Raw genomic sequence first — 21,012 nt, forward strand, 5'->3', positions numbered from 1 at the left:
CCGGGGAGCATCTCTTAACGTCTCAGACTGGAGGCGCCCATTTCTAGCTGACCTGGGAAGCAACTCCACCCACTGCTTTCTATTGGGTTTGTGTTCTGTCATTTTTATTTTCTTGCTTTCCATTTGGTGGTATTATTTGCTTTAGCCTGTCTGTCTCCTGTTTGTCTCTCCTGTGGAGCCTGCTTACCCTCTCTGACGGGCTCCCTTTACCCTTCCACAAGTGTCTGCTTCTTGGGAACGTTTTTTCTTCTTACAGAAGTGCTCCATGAGAGTGCATGTGTTTCCCTCCTGCTCTCAGCCCCACCATGCCTCCCTGTTTTCATTTCCTAGTTCAAAGCCTCATGCTCTTTTCATTTCTTAGCCACCACTGCGTGGACTTACACTGAATCCACCTCTACAGGCTGCCTCAGCTCCTGGACTCATTGTTGCATTATGTGCTGTAATATAAATATTACGCTTCATGCGTTCTAGTCCTATGAGCTCTGCTCTTGCAGCGCTGTCGCCTTCTCTTACACAAATACCCAGCAGCATGTGCTCCTGTCAGACCCACCCACACCAAACATGTCTCCCAGCCTACCCACCTACAGTTACTAAGGCTTACCTACACAATGTGCAGCAGGTGCAGCAGCACCGAGAACAGAAAAGCCGTTCAACCCAGACCACAACTTTTGAGCACGAGCCCAGGAGTCTCACCTGACCTACCCCCACTCTCTGACACACTGCCTAGTGTACTGTGACTGTGTGTAAAATATGTGGACTTACAAATTACACAAACATTTGCTTCTGTAACAAGACATACTCCATCACTGCTCTTCTAAGACCCCCCACCTCGCCCCTCCCAGTCCTGTCTGTAGCCTTTCTACTCACCCTTCCAGTGGAGTATCTTCAATTCATGCAGCAGGTGCAGTGGCACCAGGGTACTGAGGAATCAGGGACACATTGAACACAAACTCTTGCTTCATTTTAGATTTTAACCAGGAGCCAAGGAGCCGATTGCCTTCCTTGCACCCGGGCCCATCACACACCGTCTGCCCCATTGCTCACTTCCACTCAGTGTGTACTCGGGTCCTTTGTTAACCACAGTGTCCTCACACCTGTGCTTCAATAACACCACAGCCAGCTAGAACCCTTCATCGCTGCACCCCTACCCCGAAACACCTCTCCGTCCCCGAAACACCCCGCCGTCCCCGAAACACCTCCGTCCCCAAAACACCTCTCCGTCCCCAAAACACCTCTCCATCCCCGAAACACCTCTCCGTCCCCGAAACACCTCTCCGTCCCCAAAAGACCTCAACATCCCCAAAACACCTGTCCGTCCCCAAAACACCTCTCTGTCCCCAAAACACCTCTCCGTCCCCGAAACACCTCTCCGTCCCTGAAACACCTCTCTGTCCCGAAACACTTCTCCGTCCCCGAAACACCTCTCCATCCCCAAAAGACCTCAACGTCCCCAAAACACCTCTCCGTCCCCGAAACAACTCTCCGTCCCCAAAACACCTCTCTGTCCCCAAAACACCTCTCTGTCCCTGAAACACCTCTCCGTCCCCGAAACACCTCTCTGTCCCCGAAACACCTCTCTGTCCCCAAAACACCTCTCTGTCCCCAAAACACCTCTCCATCCCTGAAAACACCTCTCCGTCCCTGAAACACCTCTCCGTCCCCAAAACACCTGTCCGTCCCCTAAACACCTCTCCGTCCCCAAAACACCTCTCTGTCCCCGAAACACCTCTCTGTCCCCGAAACAGCTCTCTGTTATGTCATGGACTTCACACGGTGAGACTCGTATTACATGAACAAATGTAGCTTTATTGTGAACGACCCTGGCCGGCTGTCTCCTACGGCTGTCTTCTCTCAAACTGCCTTCCTTCCAAACCCCACATTCCAGAATCCCCACTGTTGCCGGGAGAGAGCCACTTTCCCTTCATAATACAACACATCCCCTATCCTATAATAAATAAGTTAATTCTTACTAACAAAACCAAAACTTAATGCTAAAGTAGTTTCTTTGTACATATTTCAGATTATATATATACCTTCTAACTGCACACAAAATCTTTAAGTACCACGACGGTTCCTTTACTCTAGCACTGGATCTTCTGTGCACATCATTCTCCCTCTCTGAACATACTTCATCCTCCCTGTTACCTGACCGCACCTCATTCCTATTCCTTCCCTTGAAATCCTCCCATTCACTTGCACCTTTATTCTTTAGCCATTCATTTATTTCCACCTCCGAACATTTCGCTATCCTCCTTGCATTCCACCAGTTGCCATCTGACAACCAGACGCAGTTTCCTTTTACACCTAACAGAACCTTCGGCTCCGACAACTTGGATTCCCCTTTCCTAGCCGCATTACCAACCATCACTCTCACCAATTCGCCCTTTTCATACACCTTTGGTTTCCTTATGATTTTGCTGTTGTGTCTTGCCACATATTGCTGCTGATACGTCTTAACCCTTTCCCTGACCTGCTTGTGATTAACCCCAAGTTCTTTATGTTTCCCCATCCATGCCGGCACAGCTATAGTGCATGGTCTCCTTCCCTTCAATAGTAAAAATGGAGACTCGCCTGTCACACTATGCGGTGTTGTCCTATAGTTCCACAACATGTCCCTAATTTGAGACTTCCAAGAGATGTTGTTGTATTTGGCTAGTTGTATACTCTCTCCTAACACTCGATTAAATCTCTCGATCATGCCATTTCCTCTAGGATGGTAAACTGGAATCCTATAATGTTTAATTCCCCACTTCTTGAGGAAACTCATAAATTCACTCGAAATGAACTGTGGTCCATTGTCACTGACCATTCCTCCTGGACACCCTTCCCTTCTAAATATTTCCTCACAAAATGTAATAACATTTCTCGTCTTCATTTCCCTCACAAATGCCACCTCAGGCCACTTTGAATAATAGTCCATCATGACTATGGCAAACCTCTCCTGACAACCTAAATACTCAAATGGCCCACATATGTCTATAGCCACCCTTTCCCATGCTCTCTCCGGTATTTCTTGCAAACTAATCGTAGTCTCTGATAACACATGTGACTTGTCACTGCACATGCACGCAATGCAATTTCTCACAAATCTCTCAATATATTTGTCCATACCCGGCCACCAGAAATCCGCACGAACCTTTTTTTTCATTGCAGACATGCCCCCATGCCCTTCATTCATCAATTTTAACACTCTCTCTTTCAATCTTTCAGGTACCACCAATCTGTCTCCTCTTCTCAACACGCCATCCATAACTGATAACTCTTCCCACACCTGCTTAAATTCACTAATATCAGCATCCATATGTTTTTTTTCCATTTTACCCATCATCGGTAATACCTTTATAATCTTACTTAGTAACACATCCTCCTGAACAGCAATTACTCACTCCTCCTGATCAATTGCTTTCCAGGTTTCTGAGATGTCTGCCACCACCCATTCATCCTCAACAAACTCTTCACCATCATCCATAGGTAGTCTTGACATGCAATCTGCGTTAATGTTCTTTATGCCTGGAACAGATTTCATTTTAAAAGTATATTCCTGCAGTCTATACATCCACTTTGCTACTCTAGGAGTTGCTTTGCTTGCCCCCTTAGTTGTGAACATGTCTATCAAAGGTTTGTGATCTGTCCTCAATTCAAATTCCGTGCCCCACACATATGTACGAAAATGTTGTACACTCCACCAGCACGCCAATGCCTCCTTTTCCACCGTCGAATACGTTGGCTCCGCTCCCTTCAACGTTCGCGATGCAAACGCCACCACTCTTTCTCTACCATCATGTCTTTGCAACAATGCCGCTCCCAATCCGTAATTACTAGCATCTGCTACAATTATCGTCTCATCATCAGGATCGTATGGTTTTAATGTGATGGCTTTAACAATAGCTTCTTTAATCATGTCAAATGCCTCCTGACACTCCTTGGACCATATAAAGTGGCATCCCTTCTTCATCAAGTTCCTTAATGCATGTACTTTTTCTGCAAAATGTTCTACAAACTCCGTGTAATACTCAGTTAATCCCAAAAATTATCTCAACTGCTCTTTGTTTTGTGGTGCAGGAGCTTTTGCTATAGCATCTATTAACCTTCGCTTTGGTTTTACGCCTTGATGATTCAACGTATGTCTGAGATATTCCACTTCTTTCACACCGAACCTGCACTTATTTTTGCTAATAGTAAGTCCGGCTTCCTGTAAATTCTTTAATACCTCTGCTAGTATTTCATCATGTGCTTGCTCACTCTCTCCCCATACTAGCACATCATCCTGAAATACCAATGTGTTCTGCCCTTTATTTAGTATTCCTTGCATGACCCTTTGGAATACTGCCGAGGCAGATGCCAGGCCAAAAGGCATCCTCATAAATTGAAATGCTCCCTCCGTTGTGATGAAAGAAGTCAAATGCCGTGATTCTTCCGTCAGACACACCTGGTGATACGCACTCGATAAGTCCAGCGTCGTGAAATACTTCCCTCCTCTCACACTGGCTAACATCTCATGTATTCTTGGCAACGGAAAACGATCAATCAGAATATTGTCATTCAGATCCCTCAAGTCCACACACATGCGGATCCTACCATCTGGTTTCCTTGCTATTATTATTGGACTCAGCCATTCTGACACTTCTATAGGTTCGATTATAATTTCATCACACAATCTCTGAAGTTCTTCCTTTACTTTTCCTCTTAATGATATTGGTACCACTCGTGCCTTATGTACCTTTGGTATCGCATCCTTTTTTTAAATGATCTGGTGTTCAAAACCTTTGAGACAACCCAGCTTGTCCTTAAACACCTCGGGAAACTTCATCACCCATTTTCTCTCTACATTTTCTCTCGTAAACAACACTTGCTCAGGATGATTTGGATCCAACACCATATTCAATGCACGTTGCTCCCTCCATCCTAGTAATGATCGTCCATGAGTTACTACATATACCTTCGCTCGCGTTTTCCGTTCCTTAAATCCTAGATGTGCATCAAAATAGCCTAAAATAGGTAATTTACCTCCACCATACCCTTCTGGTAACACGTCAGTGGGTTTAAGTTTGTTGTTCCTCAAATTTCCCCATACTTGTTCATCAATTAGAGTAAATGGTGAACATGAGTCTGCCCACATGTGTGTTTGTTTTCCGTTCACTTCAATAATACACTCCGGTGGCTTATATTCCTTGGCCCTGTGTCCAAGCTGAGTGCATACTATTGTGGCTTCCCCTTCCACAGCCAAAACGTCCAATTCTTCCTCACTAGTACTACTATATGTCGGCCCATTTCTTTTTACTGTGTTCACCAACTTTTTGAATTTGTGTTCACCAACCATCCTGCACACTCTTGCAAAATGCCCAATTTCCCTGCACTTAAAACATTTCGTGTTTATAGCCGGGCAATTTTTTGCTTCCGCTAAATGTTTATTACTTCCACATCTGAAGCATTCCTTTCTTTTCGCATGACTTTCGTCACTTTTGTTTGTACTCTTTTTATTAGGGTATCCCACCTCCCCCACAATATTCTGTTCTTTATTGTCGCTTTGCGTATTGAGTTCTTTGACATATTGAGTTGTGCTTTCCATATGTCTTGCGACTTCTACTGTTCTATCCAAGGTGTGATTTTTTAAATTTAACAACTTCTCCTGTATTTTAGTGTCTCTCAGTCTATTTATGAACTGGTCCCGGATGATTTCATCATTTAAATCCCTAAATTTGCAAGAAATGGCCAATCTTCGTAGACTACTCACATACTGGTCTATTGTCTCATTTGATTTCTGGGTGCATGAAAAAAACTTGTGTCGCTCCACTACTATGTTTACTTTTTTACCATAATTATCTTCCAATGCCGTCATGGCACTTTCATAAACATCCTCCTCCTGATCCGAATCTCCTCCGTGTGTACTTTGCAGTGGTAAAGTTTTTCATATTTTCCTTCCTTCAACCCCTAGACAATGTTTTAAAATTGCCAGTTTCCTTTTTTCTACGTACACCTCCCCTCCAATAGCCTCCAAATACGTGACAAAAGCATCCTTCCAATCTTCACATGTCATGCAGGGTTCACCCGGAAGTTCTAAAAATGCTGGTGGTGGGAATATAGATTGTACCGCCATTGTCCTCCCTTTTTTTATTTATTTATAAGTATATGTACTTGTTCTGTTCACTTTTACTTCCAATGTTGGTAAACGTATAGATTATTACTCCTGTTTGTTACCATTAAAGATCACTTACATTCCAACTTGGATTTTTTTTTTTGTCAAATGAGCTGCAAGTTCCTTCTTTGCAACACTTCTCGTTGCGTTTGGATACTCGGCTGATTTATGTCTCGTTGCCACACACGCGTTGCTAAGTAAACGCGTGCGTTGGCTGACTCTTCTTGTTGTACGTGCGTTGCTAGGCAACCACACGCGTCAGCCTCTTCCTCGTGTGCCGATCTCGCGCACACGCGTTTTCAACGGAAATGAGGAAAAGGAAAAAACAAAACAAAAAAAAACACTTTTTCTTTCCTTACAATGTTCCACTAATCGCGCTTCAGGTTCCTCCATCTCCGTGCCCCGCTCACCGCGCTCCCAGCTTTCTTCCTCCGTTGAATCACCACCACCACTACCGCCTTCACCGGTCCAGGGTCGCAAAATCACCAGCACCACGGTAGGTCGAACTCACCCTCGTCGCCACTGTTATGTCATGGACTTCACAGGGTGAGACTCGTATTACATGAACAAATGTAGCTTTATTGTGAACGACCCTGGCCGGCTGTCTCCTACGGCTGTCTTCTCTCAAACCCCACATTCCAGAATCCCCACTGTTGCCGGGAGACAGCCACTTTACCTTCATAATACAACACTCTCCGCCCCCAAAACACCTCTCCGTCCCTGAAACACCTCTCTGTCTGCTGTACTCCCTGGCCCACAGCTTCCTCTTGTGCAGCAAGTGCAGTGGCACCATGCCCGGCAGAAACCCACCAACCACACGTGTCTGCTTTATTTCACCCATCTACATATTCCTCACCCGTCCCTTGAGTTTGCGCCACATTTCGGGGGGTGTGGGTTCCATTGGTGCAGCAGGTGCAGTGGCGCCACGACACCTTTTTGTCTCACTTGTGCTTCTCATTTCAAACCTTGTGCTGTTCACCCCTCTTACTTGCAAACACCCACATGCCCCAGCTGCTGTCCTTCTGGAACCCCCTCCCCACCTCTCCAGCTTCCTCTTCCACCCCCAACCCTCACATCCTCCCTTCTGTTCCTTTCGCCTCTGAGCTGTCACCACCTTCAGTTACATTTTAAGAACATTCAGGCACTGCGTATGATCCTCGATGAGTGATGTCCTGCACCAATCACCCTCCACCCGTCCTGCACCCAAGTAGGATACAAGCCGTGCTCCTTCACACGCAGGCCCAGATTTATCCATCCAATATGGCGCATTCCTGTCCTCTCCCTCCGCTGGTGCCATTTGGGCTGTCTAGCGCCAACGCAGGCCCCCCTTTCACCAGGGTCTGATGGTGCCTGCGTTGTAAAGAAGATTGTTTTTATGTAGGAAGGGCACCTTCCTGCACAGAAACAATCCATAGAAATGTTGTTCTCCTTCCATGTGCGTTGCAGAATGCTACACACATAGAAAAACAAGGGGAAATAAAGATATTTCTGCTCGTTGTATCTCTCTAAAGGAGAGACGTATCCCCGGGTGTACACAGACTTGTAAATCTGGGGCAGCATAAAAATCCATGGCTGTTGCGTGGGAACACCCCCTCCGCAAGGCCAAGGAAGGCCTCCCGGCGCAGTGTAAGGCAACACACTGACCTGTGCTGTCCTGCCTTACTCCATATCTGAGATGATCCTGAGTCACGTAAAGTGGCTTTGCGTGGCCTCTTAGATATAGCTGAAAGGTTTGCATCACTGTTGCTTCACTAAAAGTGCGGCAACGGAGATGCAAGGGGTCAATAATATGCCCCACGGTGTCCTCTTCACACAAAACCAGCCACTGACATGTGTTGTTCTTTCCCACCCTACACTGAGGGGGCTGTTACTTCATCATCATGTGCAGCCAGTCAGGTACCACCATACCCCAAAACTACAATACTTTACACGCAAGCATTAGCAAAGGCAACAGCTCAGCGCTCACATTGTAGACCTGTGATGCATTGGCTTTGCCAATGCTTGTTCGCCACTGCTGCTGGGCACAGCGGGGCGCCGTGCGTGCCACATGCCCAGAGACCCCAGGGGGCCACACTGGTGTCCTTAGAGACAGGGGCCACTTCCCTGGCAATCCTGGGTGACACATTCACATTGCCAGAGCAGAGCCTGCTCTTTAGAAACCAGCTCATGTGCTCGTCATCTGCCCAGAGGCAACAGAAACAGAACAGTAGTGACGCCTGGGCACTCCAATGTCAACATGAAATATTGATGGAGCATGTTAGAGAATGTGTTATTCATTTTATTTCCATCTTGAAAGACTGCCTGGCCTAGATTGTGGCCATGGCACTCATACACCCCTAGTTAACACCTTCCTGCGCCCACCAGAGGGTCGGTGACAGGACCGACCACGGTCCGCCAGGCTGGAAGTGGGCAAACTGCATGTCTGTATTCACCTCCTCGGAGCTGAACACTTAGCGTGCGTTACCTGAAGTAGGTCATCCGTGTATGTCCATTCAGGGGCATATTCACAAGCAAGTGACCCGACTGCACTGCCCTGCGCCACAGGGAGAGGGCAGAAATGCACCATATTTACAAGATACGTTGCCTTCCCCCTGCACTGGCGCACAACGGGCTGCCCAGCGCCAACCCACGCACCCTTGCACGAGGGTACAAGGGTGCCTGCTTCATGGACAGGATTGTTTGCGGGAACTGACACCTGCCAGCACATAAACAATCCTCTGAGGCACGTCCCACCCATCCCTGAACCCTAAAACCTCTCACCACCACTAAACACCACCCATCACTGAACCCTAAAATTCCTCACTACCCCTAAACCCAACCCATCCATGAACCCTAAAACCTCTCACCACTCTTAAACTCCACCTGCCCTAGAACCCTTAAACTCCACCAATCCCTGAACCCTAAAACCTCTCACCACCCCTAAACTCACCCATCCCTGAACCCTAAAAGCTCTCACCGCCCGAAACTCCACCCATCCCTGAACCCTAAAACCTTTCACCACCCCTAAACTCCACCCATCCATGAACCCTAAAACCTCTCACCACCCCCAAACTCACCCATCTCTGAACCCTAAAACCTCTTATCACCCATACACTCACCCATCCCTCAACCCTAAAACCTCTCACCACCCTAAACTGCACCCATCGTTGAACCCTAAAATCTCTCAACACCCTAAACTGCACCCATTGTTGAACCCTAAAACCTCTCACCACCCCTAAACTCACCCATCCTTGAACCCTCAAACCTCTCACCACCCTTACACTCCACTCATTTCTGAACCCTAAAACCTCTCAACATCCCTAAACTCACCTATCCCTGAACCCTAAAACCTCTTACCACTTCTAAACTCACCCATCCCTGAACCCTAAAACCTCTCACCACCCCTAAACTCACCCATCCCTGAACCCTAAAACCTCTCACTACCCCTAAACTCCACTCATCCCTGAACCCTAAAATCTCTCACCACCCTAAACTCACCCATCCCAGAACCCTAAAACTTCTCACTACCCTTAAACTCCACTCATTCCTGAACCCTAAAATCTCTCACCACCCTAAACTCCACTGATCCCTGAACCCTAAAACCTCTCACCACCCCTAAACTCCACCCATCCCTAAACCCTAAAAACTCTTACCACTTCTAAACTCACCCTTCCCTGAACCCTAAAAGCGCATTAGTCCTAAATTGCACCAAAGTTTAATGTAATTTTGTATTTTTCCCTAAAATTATCTTTCTTTTAAAATGTGTCCTTTAATTTTCGATGTGTTTGTACTTTCTGAAACTTGCCTTTCCTAAAAATTGATTTTCCATGATTTGGCCTCCTCCATTGTGGTTTCTCAGTTTTTGTTTTCCCTTAATTCACGAAGTGGAATATCATCGATTTGAGATTAGTGTCTAACCTTGTGCATTCACTCATCCACCAACGCATTTGTCTCAGTGACTCTGGGCCCGATTTAGAACTCAGCGGACGGGTTACTCTGTCACAAGGGTCCAGGATATCCCGCCCGCTGAAATCTAAATCCCATTCTATGCTATGGGGTTTAGATTTCAGCGGATGGGACGGCGTGGGCTTGGCCTGTCTCACAGAATAGGCTAAGATTATAGTGACCTGCCCTGTGAAACGTGCTGCACGTGCCGGCAGCCTCACTAATAGCCTGTGGCGAGGCCTCGTCAAGGAGTCAGGGCTGAGGAAACTTGTCCGCCAGCGGAGACTGCCCCATGAGGCAGGGACAGATTCACAATACATGATGTGAGATACCTGTGCTCCGCATTACAACTTGCCCCCAGAGGAGTATTCAAGCACCAGGATATATTGATGGAAAAGAGAAACAGGGACCGTTGCTCAGCCCGCCTGTGTTTTTAATCTCGTCGGAAGAAGGCAAACATTTTAGCGGATTCGCATTTGACAGTTTAACACAGTGGCACTGCTCTCGAATGCTGCACGGCGCTGCTCTCGAACGCTGCACAGCGCTGCTCTCGAACGCTGCACGGCGCTGCTCTCGAACGCTGCACGGCACTGCTCTCGAACGCTGCACGGCGCTGCTCTCGAACGCTGCACGGCGCTGCTCTCGAACGCTGCACGGCACTGCTCTCGAACGCTGCACGGCACTGCTCTCGAATGCTGCACGGCGCTGCTCTCGAATGCTGCACGGCGCTGCTCTCGGACGCTGCACGGCGCTGCTCTCGGACGGTGCACGGCACTGCTCTCGAATGCTGCACGGCGCTGCTCTCGAACGCTGCACGGCGCTGCTCTCGAACGCTGCACGGCGCTGCTCTCGAACGCTGCACGGCGCTGCTCTCGAACGCTGCACGGCGCTGCTCTCGGACGCTGCACGGCGCTGCTCTCGGACGGTGCACGGCACTGCTCTCGAATGCTGCACGGCGCTGCTCTCGAATGCTGCACGGCGCTGCTCTCGAACGCTGCACGGCGCTGCTCTCGAATGCTGCACGGCGCTGCTCCCGAATGCTGCACGGCGCTGCTCTCGAACGCTGCACGGCGCTGCTCTCGAACGCTGCACGGCACTGCTCTCGAACGCTGCACGGCGCTGCTCTCGGACGCTGCACGGCGCTGCTCTCGGACGGTGCACGGCACTGCTCTCGAATGCTGCACGGCGCTGCTCTCGAACGCTGCACGGCGCTGCTCTCGAACGCTGCACGGCGCTGCTCTCGAACGCTGCACGGCGCTGCTCTCGAACGCTGCATGGCCCTGCTCTCGAATGCTGCACGGTGCTGCTCTCGGACGCTGCATGGCGCTGCTCTCGAACGCTGCACGGCACTGCTCTCGGACGCTGCACGGCACTACTCTCGGATGATGCACGGTGCTGCTCTCGGACGCTGCTCTCGGACGCTGCACGGCACTGCTCTCGGACGCTGCACGGCGCTGCTCTCGAATGCTGCACGGCGCTGCTCTCGAACGCTGCACGGCGCTGCTCTCGAACGCTGCACGGTGCTGCTCTCGGACGGTGCACGGCGCTGCTCTCGGACGGTGCACGGCACTGCTCTCGAATGCTGCACGGCGCTGCTCTCGAACGCTGCACGGCGCTGCTCTCGAACGCTGCACGGCGCTGCTCTCGGACGCTGCACGGCACTACTCTCGGATGATGCACGGTGCTGCTCTCGGACGCTGCTCTCGGACGCTGCACGGCGCTGCTCTCGGACGCTGCACGGCGCTGCTCTCGAATGCTGCACGGCGCTGCTCTCGAACGCTGCACGGCGCTGCTCTCGAACGCTGCACGGCGCTGCTCTCGAACGCTGCACGGCGCTGCTCTCGGACGCTGCACGGCGCTGCTCTCGGACGGTGCACGGCACTGCTCTCGAATGCTGCACGGCGCTGCTCTCGAACGCTGCACGGCGCTGCTCTCGAACGCTGCACGGCGCTGCTCTCGAACGCTGCACGGCGCTGCTCTCGAATGCTGCACGGTGCTGCTCTCGGACGCTGCATGGCGCTGCTCTCGAACGCTGCACGGCACTGCTCTCGGACGCTGCACGGCACTACTCTCGGATGATGCACGGTGCTGCTCTCGGACGCTGCTCTCGGACGCTGCACGGCACTGCTCTCGGACGCTGCACGGCACTGCTCTCGGACGCTGCACGGTGCCGCTCTCGGACGCTGAATGGCACTGCTCTCGGACGCTGCACGGCACTGCTCTCGGATGCTGCACGGCACTACTCTCGGATGCTGCACGGCACTGCTGTCGGACGCTGCACGGCGTTGCTCTCGGACGCTGCACGGTGCTGCTCTCGGACGCTGCACGGTGCTTCTCTCAGACGCTGCACAGTGCTGGGTATAGAACCCGTTGATGCTGCACAGCACACTGCGCAGTTGAGGGTTATATGAGTACATGAATGTATGGTAATTGCAGATGAGGTCTGGCTGTGTCTTCCAGTAGCTTTCTACTTCATGTGTAGTCATGGGAACAGTCCTTTAACGCCTCTCACGCCCTCACTGGCGTGTTGGCTCCCTGTGTTGTACCTGTCCTGTGTCTGTGAGCGAACCCTGTGATGCTCTCCTGCTCCCCTCATTTGTCTTTAACTAATTCTTGTTGTGGGGGGAGGTTGCGCTGCTCCTGTGCACGTGGTACCACTTATTGTGCTGTGAAGCTTAGAATAAAACTTTCCAGCATACATCTGATATAGACTGTTGGCATTGCCAATGCTTGTTAATGCAGCATGTGAGCGAGAGTCAAGCCTCACAAAACACGTGCAGGGTTTGCTTTTGATCGAACACGTGAAACAATCCGTTTTGTGAGCAGAGGACTTTGTAAAATGTTATAACACGGCGCCCCGAGGCTGCATGGCATGTGTAGCGCCTCCGTGACCCCGGCAGGTCACAGCAGCACTTCACATGCTGGGGTCTTGAGTCCATAATGAAACTGATAACAGCAAAACTACCAGACCCACAATGCAACGTGCTGCTGGCTGAAAAACACAGCAACATGGCTTTCTGCCCTTCTGCATGTGGGCAATGGCCGGTTATGAGCCCCGTGGGTGAGAGGCCGTGGAAAGACCTTCAGATGCAGATGTGGCGAAGAAATGTAAACCTCCTTGGAAAACTGGCACCAGGCATGAGAGCAGTGCAGCAGTCCTGGCACCCCTCTTCACTGCACCCCCAGCCTGCTGTCCCCTCCTCCCTGCATCCCCAGCCTGCTGTCCCCTCCTCCCTGAACCCCCAGCCTGCAGCCCCCTCTTCCCTGCACCCCCAGCCTGCTGTCCCCTCCTCCCTGCATCCCCAGCCTGCTGTCCCCTCCTCCCTGCACCCCCGGACTGCAGCCCCCTCTTCCCTGCACCCCCAGCCTGCAGCCCCCTCTTCCCTGCACCCCCAGCCTGCTGCCCCCTCCACTCTCCCTGCACCCCCAGCCTGCTGTCCCCTCCTCCCTGCATCCCCAGCCTGCTGTCCCCTCCTCCCTGCACCCCCAGCCTGCAGCCCCCTCTTCCCTGCACCCCCAGCCTGCTGCCCCCTCCACCTGCACCCCGAGCCTGCTGCCCCCTCCTCCCTCACTGCACCCCCAGCCTGCAGCCCCCTCTTCCCTGTACCCCCAGCCTGCTGCCCCCTCCTCCCCGCACCCCCAGCCTGCAGCCCCCTCCTCCCCGCACCCCAAGCCTGCTGTCCCCTCCTCCCTGCACCCCCGGCCTGCTGCCCCCTCTTCCCTGCACCCCCAGCATGGTACCCCCTCCTCCCTGCACCCCCGGCCTGCTGACCCCTCCTCCCTGCCCCCCCAGCCTGCAGCCCCCTCTTCCCTGCACCCCCAGCCTGCTGCCCCCTCCTCCCTCCCTGCACCCCCAGCCTGCAGCCCCCTCTTCCCTGTACCCCCAGCCTACTGCCCCCTCCTCCCTGCACCCCCAGCCTGCAGCCCCCTCCTCCCCGCACCCCAAGCCTGCTGCCCCCTCCTCCCCGCACCCCCAGCCTGCTGCCCCCTCCTCCCTGCACCCCCGGCCTGCTGCCCCCTCTTCCCTACACCTCTCTTCCCTGCACCCCCAGCCTGCAGCCACCTCTTCCCCGCACCCCCAGCCTGCAGCCCCCTCTTCCCTGCACCCCTCTACCCTGAACCCCCAGCCTGCTGCCTTCATCAGTTCACTCCTCCCTCCAGCCTCCGGTGAACCCCAGTCCCTGAGCCGCCCTGGCCTTCCTGCACTTGGAGATGGGATGGTTGTGCAGCTCTGAGCTCCTGACCATCTCCTGGGAGGGTCTCTGTGTAACTGGGGCTCCTTGGGGCTGGTGTCATGTGACTGTGTTTGCACATCTCTTTAAGATCCCTGTTTCTATCCCCCTGTCATCGGTGCTCTTTCCAGATAATTCTAGTTTTCCAGCCTCTTTTCTCCTCCCCAGGTGTCAGGTGACCCCACTGGCGAGAGAGGTCCATCGGCTGAGGTTTATACTCACTGGAGCTCCGGGGTGCAGGTTCAAAGAGATCATTGCATGTAGCCATTCTGCTGCTTAGGCTGACAGCCTCACCCATCTCTCACGGAGGCGACGTCATTTCCTGAAACTTCCTGCTCTTCCTGCTTCCAGTTTGTGCTTCTATGGATATTGCAGGAGACTTTCTCCTCCCACTGAGTGCTGGTGGCCATGAGAGTCAGGCAGAGGCCAAAAGGTCTGAGCAAGGGAGCTCTGCTCTGTGCTTGAGGTCAGTAGACTTTGGCCCTCATTACAACCCTGGCGGTTGGTGATAAAGCGGCGGTAATTCCGGCAACAGGCCGGAGGTAAAAAAAATGGAATCACGACCATGGCGGAAACATCCAACACGGACAGCCACTTTAACATTCTGATCGCCACGGCGGTAGCAACAAACACCGCGGCGGTAACCGCCAACAGACAGGCGGAAGACAATGTACCGCTCACACTATTACAAGGCACCAATACACCAGCTTTTCCGGGGCGGTACCAATGCCATCAAAAGCACGGCAGAAACACCCTGTGGAACAGGGTCCTGCCCGTGTTGCTTTACATCCTCTTGTATAAGGAGCAGCCAAGACGCCGGCGACGACCACGGTGAGTACTGCACCTAGCACACAGGGGAGGGGAGGAGGGAAAAGAGAGTGACACACACACACACGCAACACGCAACACCCCCACCCCCACCCTCACCTACAAAAGACACACAAAGACATGCATCAACATTACATTGACACCCCGTAACCCCCTGGAAGAACGCAAGGACAAAAGGGAATGATTGTAACAAGTGTAATCATCGAAAATCCAGATAGGCCAACATAACTTTAAAAGATCAGTATATACAAATGTGTACAGCAACTACACAAGTCTGGATAGTGTTCCATTCAGTGTCCGTGGACCAGTGGTCCCAAACTGCATGGACGAAGCCCACACAAGATACCTGACTCGAAACGGAGAAAACACTGCTGGGGCATCAGGTCGAAAAAAACAGGCACCTCAGGGGGAGGGGAGGAGGGCCACCTCAGTCGGATGATGGGATGACGCCACTGCTCCACGAGGGGGCTCCATGCCCACTGCTTGGTCCTGGGGAGTGCAAAGCCACAGTCTCACAAGTCTCTCAGGTGGGTGATTTGCCCGCTGCTTGGTCCTGGGGAGTGCAAAGCCACAGTCTCTGGAGTGGATGCAGTTCTCCACTGGTTCTGGAGGGGGCTTGGTGCCCAGAGTGCTTCATCCTGCCAAGGACTGGGGTAGTGGATGCTTTTCTCCACTGGTTCTGGAGGGGGCTTTGTGCCCAGAGTGCTTCATCCTGCCAAGGCCTGGGGTAGTGGATGCATATCTCCACTGGTTCTGGAGGGGGCATTGTGCCCAGTGATGCTGCACCAGGAGTGTGGCAGTTCCCATTCCCTCACATGGGAGTCTGAGCCACGAGATTTTCAGGGAACAGGTAGCATGATAGTCCATGGAGGCAGAGACACACTCCACCCTGTGGCGACTTGGGCTGCCAACTGCTGGTAGTGCCAGTGCTGGTGGTGGTGCCTCATGTAGTGTGTGCAGGGTCCAGGACGTCTCCTGCAGCCTCGGACGCCTGCCCACTGGGGATGCTGCTGATGTCCGCTGTGGTGGCACTGGCTGGGCACGTGGGGGGGCAGGTGGCGGTGGCTGCGGCGGTGTCTGCGGCAGAGATGCTGCCGGTGCTGCCCGTGGTGCATGTGTCAACACCCTGTGGAGTGAGACACCAGTCCGTCTTCTGCAGTCTCAGAAGGGTGCCCTCTGGGGATGATGCTGGGGACTGTAGTAGAGGCAGCTAACGTGCATGTGGCGGTGCATGTGGCGGTGCAGGTGGCGGTGGTTGCGGTGGTGGCCACCGCCGTACAAGTTGCTATTCTGTCTTGCAGAAGGGGTGACACCAGTCCCTCACCCAGAGGCTCCGTGCCCAGAGCTGACTTCCCTTTGCCCTTGTGTCCCTTCCCCACCTTGGAAGTCGCTGCAGGGACCTTGGCACTGTCCTCTTTTGTCTTGGAGGAGGCCTTGCTGGGTGGTTGGTGCGGCTTTTCCCTTCGGCATGTGGGCCCCTTCTTTACCTTGGTAGGTGGCGGAATAGGGTGATCCTTGGCCTCACTAGGTGGCACACTGGCAGCCCTGATGGGTGTCGCCTTCGATGTTCCCGGACTTGCAGGGACCACAGTGCTCGAGGATATTGTGGCTGAGGTGCTGGGCTGGGATCTGGACATCCTGGCCCTAGAGGAAGGACGGGGGGAGGTGTAGGGAAGAGGTCAATGTTAGCTTGGAAAAGTTTTTTAGACACACTGGGACGGGAAGATTGAGGGGGTTTGGGAGTGGTGAAGAGGTAGTGGTTGTAGGAGGTGTACGTCTGCTGAGTTTCGGTGAGGGTGCATGGGTTGGAGGCTGTTGTGAGGTGGATGGCTGTTGGGTGGACGTATGCCTGCGTTTGTGTACTTTGGGAGGAGGGGTCACAGACACACTGGGAGAGGACAGTGGGGATGGTGAGTGCACGTGAGCGGTGTGTGGTGATGGGCGTGCTGGTGATGGAGGCAGTGGCTGATGTAGTGCATGCAGGTGTGAGTGGAGACGAGACTGGGAGGGAGGTGGAGGACTTGGAGGAGGGGACACAGTGGAGGCAGTGGATGTTGGTATGTGTGCATGGGTATGGTGCTTGTGCGAGTGCCTGTGGGATGTGTGGTGCTTATGTTTGCCTGAGCCAGTTTTGTGTGTTGATGAGTGTGCATGCTTGTCTGATGGTGTGCTTGGGATAGGCTGAGGTAGAGGGGATTGGGTCTCGGTAGTGGAAGTTGGAGGGGGAGGCTAGAGACAGGGACAATGGCTGCCATCAGTGCTGAGGCCAGAGCCTGAAATGCTCTCTTTTGGGCCGCCACGCCAGAATGAATGCCCTCCAGGTATGCATTTGTTTGTTGCAAATGCCTCTCGACACCCTAGATGGCAATCAGTATGGTTGACTGCCCGACAGTGAGGGATCTCAGGAGGTCAATTGCCTCTTCACTGAGGGCAGCAGGGCTGACTGGGGCAGGGCCTGAGGTGCCTGGGGCGAAGAAGATGCCCACACTCCTGGGTGAGCGGGCATGGGAAACACGCTGGGGGGCTGCTGGGAGGGCGGGGCTGGTAGGGGGGGTGGCGACTGTACCTGTTGATGCGGTGGGCACAGAGGCCGCCACCGCAAGGGAGCTCCCATCAGAGGAGGAGTCGCTGTTGCTGGTGTCTCCTCCTGTCCCCGTTGTGGAGCTCCCCTGGCCCTCCGTCCCACTGGTGCCTTCAGACTCCATACATTCACCCTCCTGGGCCATGTGGGTTGCAGCTCCCTCCTCCTCCGGTGCCACTGCTCCTCCGCCAGATGATGCTAATGCACACAAGGACAGGGTGACAAAACAAAAAGGGGGGGGAAGACAGAGGAGACACATGGTCAATGCCTGCAACAACACCACCATTGGCGGACACAACACACAGGGAGCAGCCCTATGCACTAGTCCAAGCACTAACAGTTCTTAGGAAAATCACCTGCCCATGGGGGACTGTGCCTAACCCCATTTGCTGCACACCTGGATCCCACAGGAGCCTGACTAGGTGTAGATGGCCACTACCACTTTTGGGGTTGGAGTGCCACAGAGGCTGCCTAACAAGGGACCTACCCTAGAAAGTTTGTCGTGGCCTAGGGGAACCCACAGCCCAGTTCCCCCACCCAGACACCTTGTAAAGCGCGCAGAGTCAGCTGAATGACAATATACTCACCCCCTTGTGGCTGCTGTGATGCCCTCAAGCGCCCATCCAACTCCGGATATGCCACCGCCAGGATCCGGAACATCAGGGGGTCATGGTGCGATGGGTACCCCTTCCACGTTGGGAGGCCATCCCCAGCTGGGCCTCCGCCGTCTTCTTGCTCCAGTGGCGCAGGTCCTCCCATATTTTGCAGCAGTGGGTGCTCCGTCTATGGTAGACCCCCAGGGTCCGCACTTCCTTGGCGATGGCACGCCAAATACCCTTCTTCTGGTGGGCGCTGACCTACAGGAAAAGTGAAGTAAAAATGGATTTTACTCCCCTGTCCGGTTATTCTTACTCATTGGCCCCAACTTCCCACCCATGCCCTGAAACACATACACTGACCATAATCACATGCTGGCCACAGCCCCCCTTCCCACATATATCTTCCATCCACGCCACTCCATACATTCATGTCCCATCAATCATGCTCACAGTGTACTCACCTGTTTGTCTGGAAGACCGTAGAGTAGCGTGTACTGGGGAAGAACCCCAGCCACCAGGTTGTCCAACTCCTTCGCAGTGGAGGCAGGGGCCCTTTCCCCAGACACTGTGACCATTGTCGCTTCCAGACTCAGGTCACAGCAGCACTTGCAGTGTAGGTCCTCTCCTGTTGAAGGTCAGGTATCAAGTGAGTGAACAGATAGAAAATGGCGGTTACGTCCGCGGCGGTGCGTACCGTCACCTCCAGCGTACATCGTCATTGGCTCCTGGAACCCATAGGGCCCAATGATAACCAATGCTGAATTGCGCCGCGGTCTTCGTCCGCCTACCGCGACGCTGCACAACGCCAGCGCAGTTACCTCATTTCCCCTTGTCCCTCCTTACAGGTCAGGCAGCCGCCATTTCAGGGTGGCACATGGCAGGGCAACTAACTGCGTCACAGCACTTTTGGGCAGGAATACGGACAGACAGCGCCACACTCCGATTACATCACAATAGTACAAAACACCCTTGTGCAACCTCTGTGGTATATGACCCTCTGCTCACCCTTCTCCTCCATAAGGCACATCCGCTGGGGCAGATGATGAGATGGCGTCATCCTCTGGTATACAGACCCCTGGTGGACCTGTCGACAATGGAAGACAGACACATCATTATCACCTACAGACTTGATCGTGCAACAATGAACTGTGTGCCCAGTTGGAGCCAGACCTGATGTCAGCTATCCGCCATGCCACAGGAATTCCCCCTCTAGTGCAGGTCCTGTCAGTGCTCCATTTCCTGGCAAGTGGCTCCTTTCAAACAACAGTGGCCATGGCATCGGGTATGTCCCAGCCAATGTTCTCTAACGTGTTGTCCAGAGTGTTATCTGCCCTGCTGAAACACATGCGCAGCTACAGCGTTTTCCCTAAGGTGGAGGATTTGCCCACAGTGAAAGGTGACTTCTGTACCCTGGGACATATCCCCAACATCATTGGTGCCATTGATGGTACACATGTGGCATTTGTCCCATCCCGCAGGAATGAACAGGTATACAGAAACCGCAAAAGTTACCATTCCATGAATGTGCAGATGGTGTGTTTGGCAGACCAGTACATCTCCCATGTGAATGCCAAGTATCCTGGCTCTGTGCATGACGCTTACATTTTGAGGAATAGCAGCATCCCTTACGTGATGGGGCAACTCCAGAGGCACCGTGTGTGGCTAATAGGTGAGGACAAGGTCCCCACACAGTATGAATAGGTGTCTGGGTATGGGTGAGTCCCTAAGGGTTGGTGTGTGTCTAACAGATACCCCTCGATATTTGCAGGTGACTCTGGTTACCCCAACCTGTCATGGCTACTGACCCCATTGAGGAATCCCAGGATAAGGGCAGAGGAATGCTACAATGAGGCACATGGGCGAACTAGGAGGATAATAGAATGCACCTTCAGCCTCCTGAAGGCCAGGTTCCGGTGCCTCCATCTGACAGGTGGCTCCCTATACTACTCACCGAAGAAGGTGTGCCAGATCATCGTGGCATGCTGCATGTTGCACAACCTGGCTTTGCGACGCCAGGTGCCTTTTCTGCAGGAGGATGGGCCAGATGATGATCTTGTGGCAGCTGTGGAGCCTGTGGACAGTGAAGAAGAGGAGGCAGAAGAAAAGGATATCGACAACCGAAACAACATCATCATGCAATACTTCCAGAGAGACACAGGTAAGAGACTGGCACTGCTCCTCTCATATCTGACTACTGTAGGACATTGCATGATTCTGCCTTTTTACCTCTGTGTACGGACCCTGACAGTTCACTTTGCCTTTCCATTTCACAGATCTGGGTACCACTTTCTGCCTTCTGCTATGTTTACCGCTGCCCAACAACTGTCATACTTTGGTATGTGAAATTGAACATTGGCATTGCTATTTGTCAGAGAGGTTGTAATAACACACTTGTGAAAGTACAGACTGACTCCAGATCGTTTTGTGATTCAAGGGTGTTTATTTAAGTGCTAAGAGGTTGAGGGGGCTGTGCAATGTGCTGGGGTGATGGTGGAGGAATGTCCAGGATAGAGTCCAGTCTCTTGGTATCACAGGTGCAATGTCCAATGGGGCATAGGAAGGGGAGTAATGGCAGTTCAAGGTGGACAGGGTGACAGAGTGGGACACAAGGGTGACAATCAGGAGAGTCCTATTTCCTGGTGGGGGTCTTGGCAATGTTCTCTGGCTTCTGCCTGGATCACAGGGACGTGGGTGGTTCTCCTTCTGCAGGGG

The sequence above is a fragment of the Pleurodeles waltl genome, chromosome 5 (genome assembly GCF_031143425.1).
Source record: "Pleurodeles waltl isolate 20211129_DDA chromosome 5, aPleWal1.hap1.20221129, whole genome shotgun sequence".
NCBI classification, from domain to species: Eukaryota; Metazoa; Chordata; class Amphibia; order Caudata; family Salamandridae; genus Pleurodeles; species Pleurodeles waltl.